A 13,825-nucleotide genomic window follows, 5' to 3' on the forward strand; every position below is an offset into this window, starting at 1 on the left:
CCTTTACCAAAAGTGGATCTGATATGGGCCAATCTTTGTCTGAGACTTTATTTCCCAGACCCTTTAGACAGTCATACAATGATGTAACCTTATCTTTATCAAATTATTAATTGTAACGTTGTGCGCTGAAAGTCGGGAAGCAAGTTCAGGGAGTGAATACATTTAATAAATAAAAGAACAAAACAAGAAACACGAACAGCGCACCAACATAGAACAGGACATAGAACAGAGCAGCCTGGTGACCTCGAGGCCGAAGAGAGAGCACACGCGACATCCAAAAATGACCTAAGTCTACATGTGGGTATGCAAGTTGTACATTATTTGCATTTTTTCCATTGTTACTTAATCAAATCTCTAGAAACCCATTATACAACATTAATTGTTACCTTAAAGATCACAAGGTCCTTTGCTGATCCTTTGCTGTTGTTCTGGGATTGATTTGCACTTTTCGCACCAAAGTACGTTAATCTCTAGGAAACAGAATGCGTCTCCTTCCTGAGCGATATAACGACTGCGTGGTCCCATGGTGTTTGTAATAGCACACTATTTTTTGTACAGATTAAAGTGGTACCTTCAGGCATTTGGAAATTGCTCCCAAGGATGAACCAGACTTGTTGAGGTCTACAATAATTTTTCTGAGGTCTTGGCTGATTTAATTTGATTTTCCCACGATGTCAAGCAAAGAGGCACTGTGATTGAAGGTAGGCCTTGAAATACATCCACAGGTACACCTCCAATTGACTCAAATTATGTCAATTAGCCTATCAGAAGCTTCTAAAGCCATGACATAATTTTCTGGAATCTTCCAAGTTGTTAAAAGACACAGTCAACTTAGTGTATGTAAACTGCTGACCCACTGGACTTGTGATACAGCGAATTATAAGTGAAATAATCTGTCTGTAAAAAAATGTTGGAAAAATTACTTGTGTCATGCATAAAGTCGATGTCCTAACCGACTTGCCAAAACTATAGTTTGTTAACAAGAAATTTGAAGAGTGGTTGAAAAACAAGTTTTAATAACTCCAACCTAAGTGTATGTCAACTTCCGACTTCAACTGTATTTAGCAAATGTTATTGTGGGTGTAGCGAAAAGCTTATGTTCCTAGCTCCAACAGTGCAGTAGTATCTAACAATTCACAACAAGACACACACATCTAAAGGTAAAATAATGGAATTAAGAAGTATATAAATATTAGGACGAGCAATGTCAGAGTGGCATTGACTAAAATACAGTAGAATTGAAAACAGTAAATACTTATGAAATGAGTAAAGGAGTATGCAAATATTGTTAAAGTGACTAGTGTTCCATTATTAAAGTGGCCAGTGATTCTATGTCTATGTATACAGGGCAGCAGCCTCTAAGGTGCAGGGTTGAGTATCCGGGTGGTATCCGGCTAGTGATGGCTATTTAACAGTCTGATGGCCTTGAGATAGAAGCTTTTTTTCAGTCTCTCTGTCCCAGCTTTGATGCATCTGTACTGACTTCGCCTTCTGAATGATAGCGGGGTGAACAGGTCGTGGCTTGGGTGGTCCTTGATTATCTTTTTGGCCTTCCTGTGATATCAGGTGTTGTAGGTGTCCTGGAGGTCTTAGGGGCCAAACCGAATTTCTTCAGCCTCCTGAGGTTAAAGAGGCACTGTTGTGCCTTCTTCACTACACTGTCTGTGTGGTGGACCATTTCAGATTGTCAGTGATGTGTACGCCGAGGAACTTGAAGCTCTTCACCTTCTCCACTGCGGTCCCCTTGACGTGGATAGGGGTGTGCATCCTCTGCTGTTTCCACGATAAGCTCCTTTGATTTGTTGATAGAAAGGTTATTTTCCTGGCACAAATCTGCCAGGGCCCTCACCACCTCCCTGTAGGCTGTCTCATCATTGATGCTTATCAAGCCTAGTGCTGTTGTTTCATCTGCAAACTTGATGATTGAGTTGGAGGCGTGTGTGGCCACACAGTCGTGGGTGAACAGGGAGTACAGAAGGGGGCTGAGCACGCAACCTTGTGGGGCCACTGTGTTGAGGATCAGAGAAGTGGAGGTGTTGTTTCCTACCTTCACCACCTGGTGGTGGCCCGTCAGGAATTCCAGGACCCAGTTGCACAGGACGGGGTTCAGACCAAGTGCCCCGAGCTTAATGATGAGCTTGCAGGGATCTATTGGGGCGGTAGGCAAATTTAAGTGGGTCTAGGTTGTCCGATAAGGTAGAGGTGATATGAACCTTAACTAGTCACTCAAAGCACTTCTTGATGACAGAAGTGAATGCTACCGGACAAAAGTAATTTAGTTCAGTTATCTTTGCTTTCTTGGATACAGGAATAATGGTGGACAGTAGTGGGAACAGCAGACTAGGAACAGCAGACTGGGATAGGGAGAGGGGGAATATGTCCTAATACTCCAGCCAGCTGATCTGCGCATGGTCTGAGGAAACGGCTATGGATTCCGTCTGGGCTGGCAGCCTTGCGAGGGTTAACAAGCTTAAATGTCTTACTCATGCCGGCCACATTCCTTGGGAGTGGGCCACGGCAGTGGCTTTATTTTATCCTCAAAGTGGGTGAAGAAGGTGTTTTGCTTGTCCGGGAGCAAGACGTCGGTGACTGTGACATGGCTGGTTTTCCCTTTGTAATCCGTGATTGTCTGTAGACCCTGCCACATATGTCTCGTGTCTGAGCCATTGAATTGCAACCCCACTTTGCCTCTGTACTGACGTTTTGTCTGTTTGATTGCCTTACAGAGGGAATAACTACACTATTTATATTCAACCATATTCCCAGTCACCTTGCCATGGTTAAATGTGGTGGTACGCGCTTTCCCTTTTGCGACAATGCTGTCATCTATCTACGGTTTCTGGTTTGGGTAGGTTTTTTTAGTCATCGTGGGAACAATATCCCCTATACACTTCCTGATGAACTCAGTCACTGTGTCTGTGTACAAGTCAATGTTATTATCAGAGGCTACCCAGAACATATCCCAGTCCGCGTGATCAAAACTATTTTGAAGCATGGATTCCAATTGGTCAGACCAGCGTTGAATAGACCTTAGCATGGGTACTTCCTGTTAGCGTTTCTGCCTATAGGAAGGGACGAGTAAAATGGAGTTGTGATGTTATTTGCTGAAGGGAGTGCGGGGAGGGCCTTTTAGGCAACCCGGAAATGGGAATAGCAGTGATCGAGTGTTTTTCAAGAGCGAGTACTACAGAACTTCGGTAGTGTTTTCCTCAAATTTGCTTTGTTAAAATCCCCAGCTACAATAAATGCGGTCTCAGGATATGTGGTTTCCAGTTTGCATAAAGACCAGTGTAGTTCCTTGAGGGCCATCGTAGTATCAGTTTGAGGTGGAATATACATGGCTGTGACTATAACCTAAGATAATTATCTTGGGAGGTAATATGGTCTTCATTTCATTGTGAGATTTTCTAGGATGGGTGAACAAAAGAACTTGAGTGTCTGTATGTTATCACAATCACACCATGAGTAGTTAATCATGAAACATACATCACCGCCTTTCATCTTCCCAGAGAGTTTCTTATTCTTATCCGCACAATGTACTGAGAACCCAGCCGGCTGTATGGACGGGGACAGTATATCCAGAGAGAGCCATGATTCCATGAAACAAAGTATGTCACAGTCCCTGGTGTCTCTCTGGAAGGAGATCCTCAGCCTGAGCTCGTCTACTTTTTTCTTTTTTTCAGAGACTGAACATTAGCGTGCAATATACTCGGAAGCTGTTGTTAAATATACAATGGCTTTAAAAACTAGCGCCAGCGGGACACCTGTCGACATCTTCCGGTGAAATTGGAGGGCGCACAATTCAAATAAATAATCATAAAATGTATGGATATTAAATATTTACGTACACACAAGTGTCTTATATCGGTTAAAATCTTAAATTCTTGTTTATCTAAATGCATTGTCTGATTTACAATAGGCTTTACAGCGAAAGCATGCCATGCGATTGCTTGAGGACGGCGCCCCACATCAACATATTTGTCCACCGACACAGGCTTCATAAAATCACAAATTGCGATTAAATAATAATTTACTTTTTGAAAATCTTCCTCTGATTTGCAATCCAAAGGGTCCCAGCTACGATATGTATGGTCGTTTTGTTAGATAAAATCCTTCTTTATATCCCAAAAAGTCTGTTTAGTTGGCGCCATCGATTTGACTAATCCACTCATTCAACATGCAGAGAAAGGAATCCAAAAAGCTATCGCTAAACTTTGTTAAAACAAGTCAAAATACGTTTCTATTTAATCCTCAGGTACCCTAAAATGTAATTAAACTATAATATTTGATACAGAAATAAGTATGCCCAATAGGAAAGCAAAATTAACAGGTGCACTTCCTCTCTTACTCCCAGTGCTAAAACTCAATATTATTCCTCTTTTGGGAAGAAACAAGCCTGAAACCTTGAACTAAGACTGTTGACATCTAGTGGAAGCCATAGGAATTGCAATCTGGGAGCTGGATTTGAATATGACCCTTTACCTTCCATTGTAAGAGCATGGGCTTTAAAAAAAAAGTAATTCTGGTTGGTTTTTCTTTGAATTTTCTCCTACAATATCTATTGTGTTATAGTCTCATACATTATTTTAACATTTACACAAACTCCAAAGTGTTTTATATCAAATGGTACCAATTATATGCATATCCTGTCTTCTGGGCCTGAGTAACAGGCAGTTTACTTTGGGCACGTCAGTCAGGTGGAAATTCAAACAAAAAAAAGGACGCTAGCCATTTTCTATTCTGCTACAATGGGCTTTTACCATTACTATCCAGCTACAATGGTTTTTTACCATTATCTAGTCTGCTACAATGGCTTTTTAACAATACTATCCAGCTACAATGGGTTTGTACTGTTTTCTATTCTGCTTTAGCTACTCTCTGCTGCAGCAGATGTCCTGACTTCAGTTGGTTTAAACTCAGATGTGTTTTATTAACTTACCGTGTCTGGTACAGAATTTTAACTGATGTCTTCGAGCAATAGAATACTGTTTAACTCCAACCCTTCTCCCATTACATAAACTCAGCAAAAAAAGAAACGTCCCTTTTTTCAGAATCCTGTCTTTCAAAGATAATTCGTAAAAATCCAAATAATTTCACAGATCTTCATTTTAAAGGGTTTAAACACTGTTTCCCATGCTTGTTCAATGTACCATAAACAATTAATGAACATGCACCTGTGGAACGGTCGTTAAGACACTAACAGCTTACAAGCGGTAAGCAATTAAGGTCACAGTTATGAAAACTTAGGACACTAAAGAGGCCGTTCTACTGACTCTGAAAAACACCAAAATAAAGATGCCCAGGGTCCCTGCTCATCTGCGTGAACGTGCCTTATGCATGCTGCAAGGAGGCATGAGGACTGGAAATGTCGCCAGGGCAATAAATTGCAATGTCCATACTGTGAGATGCCTAAGAGAGCACTACAGGGAGGCAGGACGGACAGCTTATCGTCCTCGCAGTGGCAGACCACGTGTAACAACACCTGCAAAGGATCGGTACATCCGAACATCACACCTGTGGGACAGGTACAGGATGGCAACAACAACTGCCCGAGTTACACCAGGAACGCAAAATCCCTCCATTAGTGCTCAGACTGTCCAAAAATAGGCTGAGAGAGGCTGGACTGAGGGCTTGTAGGCCTGTTGTAAGGCAGGTCCTCACCAGACATCCCCGGCAACAACGTCGCCTATGGGCAAAAACCCATCTTTGCTGGTCCAGACAGGACTGGCAAAAAGTGCTCTTCACTCACTAGTCGTGGTTTTGTCTCACCAGGGAGGATTGTCGGATTCGAGTTTATCGTCGAAGGAATGATCGTTACACCGAGGCCTGTACTGTCATGGTCCGGGGCGCTGTGTCACAGCATCATCGGACTGAGCTTGTTGTCATTGCAGGCAATCTCAAGGTTGTGCGTTACAGGAAGACATCCTCCTCCCTCATGTGGTACCCTTCCTGCAGGCTCATCCTGACGTGACCCTCCAGCATGACAATGCCACCAGCCATACCGCTCGTTCGTTCTGTGCGTGATTTTCTGGAAGATAGGAATGTCAGTGTTCTGCCATGACCAGCGAAGAGCCAAATCTCAATCCCATTGAGCACGTCTGGGACCTGTTGGATCGGAGGGTGAGGGCTAGGGCCATCCCCTCCAGAAATGTCTGGGAACTTGCAGGAACCTTGGTGGAAGAGTGGGGTAACATCGCACAGCAAGAACGAGCAAATCTGGTGCAGTCCATGAGGAGGACATGCACTGCAATAATTAATGCAGCTGGTGGCCACACCAGATACTGACTGTTACTTTTGACAACCCCTTTGTTCAGGGACACGTTATTCCATTTCTGTTAGTCACATGTCTGTGCAAATTGTTCAGTGTATGTCTCAGTTGTTGAATCTTGCTATGTTCATATAAATATTTAAACATGTTAAGTTTGCTGAAAATAAACGCAGTTGACGTTTCTTTTTTTGCTGAGTTTATAAGGGAATGACACACTAATGATGGAACATTTTCTCTCAAAACCTGCAATTCCCAGTGGTATTTTAATACAATTTCAAGATCCAACAGACTGTCACTCCCAGTCTTTCCCTTTATCCCAAGGCAGTGGTGAAAGCCCTGCATGTCAGTCTTATAAAACCACTCTTTCCTCATCTCTCCCTCCTGCTCCCTCATGGGGTCTCTTCATTATTAGCTGCTCTTCCATATTTGTGTGGTGTCAGTGGTAATAAGTGGGGCCTGGGTTGTGCGTGTGTGGTGGTTGGTGGCTGTCAGGAGGAATATAAGGCTCCTATGTTCACCTGCCCATTCAACTGGCCCCAATGGGATCTCTACCTGCCACCAACATCAATTAGACGGATATCAACCCGCCAGCCCAGCCACCGCCACAGAGGGCCTGGGAACACCCTTGCTGCAGCTGGACTACTGGAATATTTTTAGAGACTCAGACATTTCCACAAGGGACACGTCTAATAAAAGTAAACACGCACACAAAACCACAAACACTTGTGCGCACACACACATATACTGTAGTGATCCATAGCACATATGCAACACAGAGAAAGTAGAGGTTTGACCAGTATGTGTCACGATCGTCGTAAGAAGCGGACCAAAGCGCAGCGTCGTGTGAATGCATCATTTTAATGGATGACGAAAACACGAAGTAAACTGAACAAAACAATAAATATACGAAATGTGCTGACACAAACACTACACATAGACAATCACCCACAACGACAAAACAGGCTACCTAAATATGGTTCCCAATCAGAGACAATGACTAACACCTGCCTCTGATTGAGAACCATAACAGGCCAAACACAGAAACAGACAAACATAGAATGCCCACTCAGATCACACCCTGACCAAACAAAACATATAAACATCCAAAGCAAACCATGGTCAGGGCGTGACAGTACCCCCCCACCCCACCCCCACCCCCAAGGTGCGGACTCCGGCCGCAAAACCTGAACCTATAGGGGAAGGTCTGGGTGGGCATCTGTCCGCGGTGGAGGCTCTGGCGCTGGACATGGACCCCACTCCACCATAGTCTTAGGGCTGGTGAGTGGAGGTGGTACTGGATAGACCGGGCCGTGCAGGCGCACTGGAGTTCTTGAGCACTGAGCCTGCCCAACCTTACCTGGTTGAATGCTCCCCGTAGCCCGACCAATGCGGCGAGGTGGAATAGGCCGCACTGGGCTGTGCTGGCGAACCGGGGACACCATGCGTAAGGCTGGTGCCATGTATGCCGGCCCGAGGAGACGCACTGGAGACCAGATGCGTAGAGCCGGCTTCATGGCACCTGGCTCGATTGCCCACTCTAGCCCGGCCGATACGAGGAGCTGGAATGTACCGCACCGGGCTATGCACCCGCACCGGGGACACCGTGCGCTCCACAGCATAACTCTGTGCCTGCCCGGTCTCTCTAGCTCTCCGGTAAGCACAGGAAGTTGGCGCAGGTCTCCTACCTGGCTTCGCCACACTCCCTGTGTGCACCCCCCCAATACATTTTTGGGGTCCCTCTCGGGCTTCCTACCACGCCGCCATGCTGACTCCATTCGCCGATATCCCTCCTCACACTGCTCCAGAGAATCCCAGGCGGGCTCCGGCACTCTCCCTGGGTCGACCGCCCACCTGTCTATCTCCTCCCAAGTAGTGACACAGTCCAGATCTCGCTCCCATGTCCAGAAATCCTGACATCGCTGCTGCTGCTGCTGCTGCTGCCCATTACCACGCCGCTTGGTCCTTTTGTGGAGGGTGATTCTGTCACGATCGTCGTAAGAAGCGGATCAAACCACCACGCAGCGTGGTGTGAATGCATAATTTTAATGGATGACGAAAACACGAAGTAAACTGAACAAAACAATAAATTAACAACGATGGTGAAACACTAATATATATATATATATATATATATATATATATATATATTGTTACGCACGCCTCTATGAAGAGGGAACGCAACACCCTGCTACAACTAAACTCTCCGTGAAGCGAAAAAGGTATGGACTGTAGGTGCAAGTAAGAATGACAACAGGCAGAATGTGGTACCGTTTACAAGGACTTTATTCCTTTACACGGTAATATGGGGAAAAGGGGCTGGACGGAACCAAAGCAAAGAAAGTAAATCTCAAAGCCCCCCTCTCCTATCTTACCTGCCTACCCACTACTTACCTAATTTAGCACCACCTGGTGCCCTAACCAAAATACAAGGGGTGGTCCGCCCAGGTCTTACCTAGTGTGTCTAGACAGCGAATATGCTACGGGTATATGTATGCCCGCGGGCCTCTTGCCTAAGCACTCCCTAGGTGCCTTCCCCTTCCCCCCTGGGAACAAATGAAACAGAATATTAAACAATTTCAAACAAACTAAGAAACAAAAGGATGTCAAATAAGCTCTATCTGAGCAACAAACTCACAGAACATACCACTTTCCAGCAAAATCAACCTCTATCACAATCAATCTCAGCAATCCCTACCTCCAGCAAAATCTCTACCTCCAAAAAGATGAGATCTCCCCCCTGAACAGAACACTGGCTTTTATATAGTGTCAGAAGGAATGGGTAATTGGAGACAGCTGCGTCTTGACGAGGGGGCGGGGTCAGCTCTCCAATTAGCCCTGGAGTCGACCAATCAGCTGCTTGAGGGATTTCAGGAAGCCATTTCCTGAAATAAACACATGTAAATACACAAACTACAACACATAATCTGGGGAACATAACAATATATATATATATATATATATATATATATATGAAATGTGCTGACAGAAGCAACTAACATAGACAATCACCCACCACCCACAATGACAAAACAGGCTTCCTAAATATGGCTCCCAATCAGAGACAATGACTAACACCCACCTCTGATTGAAAACCATATCAAGCCAAACACAGAAACAGACAAACTATACATATAACATAGAATGCTCACTCAGATCACACCCTGACCAAACAAAACATAGAAACATACAAAGCAAACTATGGTCAGGGCGTGACAGTATGTCTGTGTCATGCAGAGCCTACAAAAGAAAATAAGAATAAGACACATATAAATATATATAAACACAATGGATTTATACCTACCTGTAAGGCAGATACAAAATGGAGTAAAAAAAAAAGAACATCTGTTGGTGTGATTGTATGTTATATTCGTAATGGGAAGGGAATGACAGTGCTGTCAGCAGGATGGTTGAGGAATAAAAATAATTCACTTTGCCCACTGGGCAAAACCTGGTTGAATCAATGTTGTTTCCATGTCATTTCAACCCCAAAAATCTATGTGATGACATTGAATCAATGTGGAAAACTGATTGGATTTGGTATTTTTTTCACCCAACTGTAACCAGTTTTTTGTTTCCACATTGAATTCACGTTAGTTGACAACTCAACCAAATGTAAATCAAAACTGACGTCTGTGTGGGTATTCTCCCTGTGCGTCCCAAATGGCACACTATTCCCTATATAGTGCACTACTTTTGTTCAGGGCCCTTGTCAAAAGTAGTGCACTACAGTATACAGGGAATAGGGTGTCATTTGGGACAAACACTGTATTTCCTCTGTATTTCCTCTGTATTTCCTCTGTTATTATCTCTGTAATTCCTCTGTATTATCTCTGTATTTCCTCTTTATTTCCTCTGTATTATCTCTGTATTTCCTCTTTATTTCCTCTGTATTATCTCTGTATTTCCTCTGTTATTATCTCTGTATTTCCTCTGTTATTATCTCTGTATTTCCTCTGTATTTCCTCTGTATTTCCTCTGTTATTATCTCTGTATTTCCTCTGTATTTCCTCTGTATTATCTCTGTATTTCCTCTGTTATTATCTCTGTATTTCCTCTGTATTTCCTCTGTATTATCTCTGTATTTCCTCTATTTCCTCTGTATTATCTCTGTATTTCCTCTTTATTTCCTCTGTATTATCTCTGTATTTCCTCTTTATTTCCTCTGTATTATCTCTGTATTTCCTCTGTTATTATCTCTGTATTTCCTCTGTTATTATCTCTGTATTTCCTCTGTATTTCCTCTGTATTATCTCTGTATTTCCTCTTTATTTCCTCTGTATTATCTCTGTATTTCCTCTCTGTATTTCTCTGTATTTCTTTTATTTCCTCTGTATTATCTCTGTATTTCCTCTTTATTTCCTCTGTATTATCTCTAACATTTCTTCTTCTGGCTCTGTATTATGCTAATCAAGGTGCAGGCTCTGGCAGGAGGATAGTGTGTAACAAGGTATAATTAAAATGCTGTAATTTCCCTCTGACATTTCCAGTTCCATATCACTTCCCTATGGGGCAATAGAGTGGGAGGAAGAAAAAGACTTAACATTACATTAATGGGTATGGTGGACTACTTGACTAATGTTAGACAAAGACCAACAAGAACCTAAACCAGACTGTAAAATATTATGCAGCCAGACAGCTAAATCTATCGATTAAGACTAACTAAATTGGACCACCAAAAAGTTCTTAATTGACTCAACCATTGGACACAAGCTACACAAAACTGAAACACAAAGAAAGTTCATGAATTATAGACTAACTAAAAATCCAAAGCCAACATTTGACCAAACCACAACAAACCAACTGGATAATATCTAGTCACCCAAATCTTCTAAAATAATCAAATTCAAAGTAAGTTTGTCACGTAAGTACATAAACCTTGCCTTACTCCATAAAAAACAAATCAACTCAAGGGTTTTCCCCCATTGACTGTGAGTACGAGGTGTACAGAACAGGACTGATGGTGCCTCAGACAACACAGACAGGAGCTCTGTGACACACAGAGACGAGCACCACATTTCCACTGTGAACAGAATTGTCAGCGTTTCTCTGAGGATCAAAGAGGCCTTTGTGAGGTAGCGATGAAACACACGCCCCCTAACATCATCAGCTGTCTCAGAAAAAATGGAGGAAGGAAGGAGGGAAATAAGTGACGTTTGTAATCACAGAAAAATAAAGACCTTAAGGCCCCCTAACTCCAACAGAACATCAGAGGAGATAAGTAATACATACAGTCGTGCACACACACACACACACACACGGTACACTTCACACACTATTATCGTTTTATCTGTGCTTGACATACAACTGGTGCATCAAACAGGGTGCTCTAGTGATATCTCTGTCAGACTGAGAAGCCAATCCTCAGCAGACTTTAGACGCTGTCATACACACACGCATACACACACACTCAGACGAGGGCACTGTCTCCGACGACAGAGCAGAACATGACTGCTGTTGACAGCACATAGTGAGAGAGCACGTGCAATGTGCACTGAATACAAACTGAGAACCAGATGGAGTGTGTGTGCATACATGTGAGAGAGAGAAGTATTACTAAGGTAAAATGTAACAGTGGAGCGAAAGAGAGAGAGGAGAAAGAGAGGAGAGAGAAAGATGGGGGATTCTGAAATGAGAGGGATAACAGGTAAAGAGAAAGAAAGGTAAGAGATTGAATGAGATAGAAAGAAAGAAAGATTTAGAGTGTGAGGGAAAGAGAGAGATTGAGTAGAGGCAGATCTTACCACTCCTCCCGTGGCTGCCTGTCTGTCTGCTCCTGTCTTCTCTACAGGATTTAAGTGAGTGACACACTCTCTTTGTCTAAGCCTGCTTGTTCTTCCCACCACTCAAAGACATGTCAGCTAGATCAGCCACTTTCTTTCCTCCCATTTTAACTTCTATTTGCCTCTTTTTTCTGTCTGTCTTCCTCTGTTAAATGGGAGCAGAGGAAGACACGTTTTAAAGAAAAGTGTGTAATGTTCCTGCAGTACAATGGTTGGACTATAACTGTCCACTTTCCATTGTTTCCTTTACACTGCCCAGAGAACAAGGAGAACCCCAGCTCTAGGAGAACCCCCAGCTCAGCTAAAACCCAGTGACAACTACGTGCCATTTTCAAGGGATCTTTAAAGACATACTTCGTGATTTTGGCAATGAGGCCCTTTATCTACTTCCCCAGAGTCAGATGAACTTGTGGATATCACTTTTATTACTTAACTATTTGGTTTTCATATCATCACCTCTTGAAGAGCATAGTCAGAGCTACACATTTACGATTATTCCACATTTACCTCTATCATCAGAGTTATACAGTGAGTAACTGCATGCTTTTCATGATCAGTAAAAAATCAATTGATCATGTCATTTTAGATAGTTGAGGATAACCTAGCTTTGGGACACATCGGGAGTCTGTGTATTTTCTGGACGCCCTGAGTTGTGCATTGTTCTGGTTGTTGGCAATGGAAAATAACCCTACCACAATATAGTAAAGTGAAATAGTAAAGTGAAATGTGACTCTTGCTATCGAATAAATGTCTGAATCCAACTTTTGTCTGAACCACACCATATACCTGCTGTGTGTAGACAGTGGTAAATGTTGTGAAGCCTCACGTGAAGTGTGTAGTCTAATGGCAGCCATCTGTCTAACTCAGAAGGAATATCATGCGGTTCGGACAAGGGGGGTCACATTTCACTTTACATCTGATAAGTAGAGTTCATAGAGACTATACATGCCTTTGTTGACAGGAAAACATTTTTGGGTTGAAGCCGGCTATATTGTGGTAGGGTTATCTTCCGTTGCCAACCACCAGACCAGTCTCAACGTCAACAGTGAAGAGGTGAGTCCGGGATGCTGGCCTTCTAGGCAGAGTTCCTCTGTACAGTGTTTGTGTTCTTTTGCCCATGTTCATCTTTTATTTTTATTGGCCAGTCTGAGATATGGCTTTTTTTTTTGCAACTCTGCCTAGAAGGCCAGCATCCCGGAGTCGCCTTCTTCACTGTTGATGTTGAGACTGGTGTTTTGCGGGTACTATTTAATGAAGCTGCCAGTTGAGGACTCATGAGGCATCTGTTTCTCAAGCTAGACGCTCTAATGTACAGGAAGAACTCGTGGTAAGGACTATTCAGCGCTGGTCTGACCAATCGGAATCCATGCTTCAAGATTGTTTTGATCACGCAGACTGGGATATGTTCAGAGTAGCTTCAGAAAATAATATCGACACATATACCAATACGGTGAAATAGTTCATCAGGAAGTGCATAGGACTATTACAACCTACCCCAACCAGAAACCGCGGATAGATAGGAGCATTCGCGCAAAACTGAAAGCGCGAACCAATGCATTTAACCAGGGCTAGAAGACTTGGAATATGGAAGAATACAAGTAGTGTTGTTATTCCGTCCAGAAAGCAATCAAGCAGGCTAAATGTCGGCATAGGAACAAAGTTGAGTCCCAGTTCAATGGCTCAGACACAAGACGTATGTGGCAGGGTCTACAGACAATCACATATTATAAAAGGAAAACCAGCCACGTCACGGACACCGACATCTTGCTACCGGACA

This window comes from Oncorhynchus tshawytscha, linkage group LG20, assembly GCF_018296145.1.
Source record: "Oncorhynchus tshawytscha isolate Ot180627B linkage group LG20, Otsh_v2.0, whole genome shotgun sequence".
NCBI classification, from domain to species: Eukaryota; Metazoa; Chordata; class Actinopteri; order Salmoniformes; family Salmonidae; genus Oncorhynchus; species Oncorhynchus tshawytscha.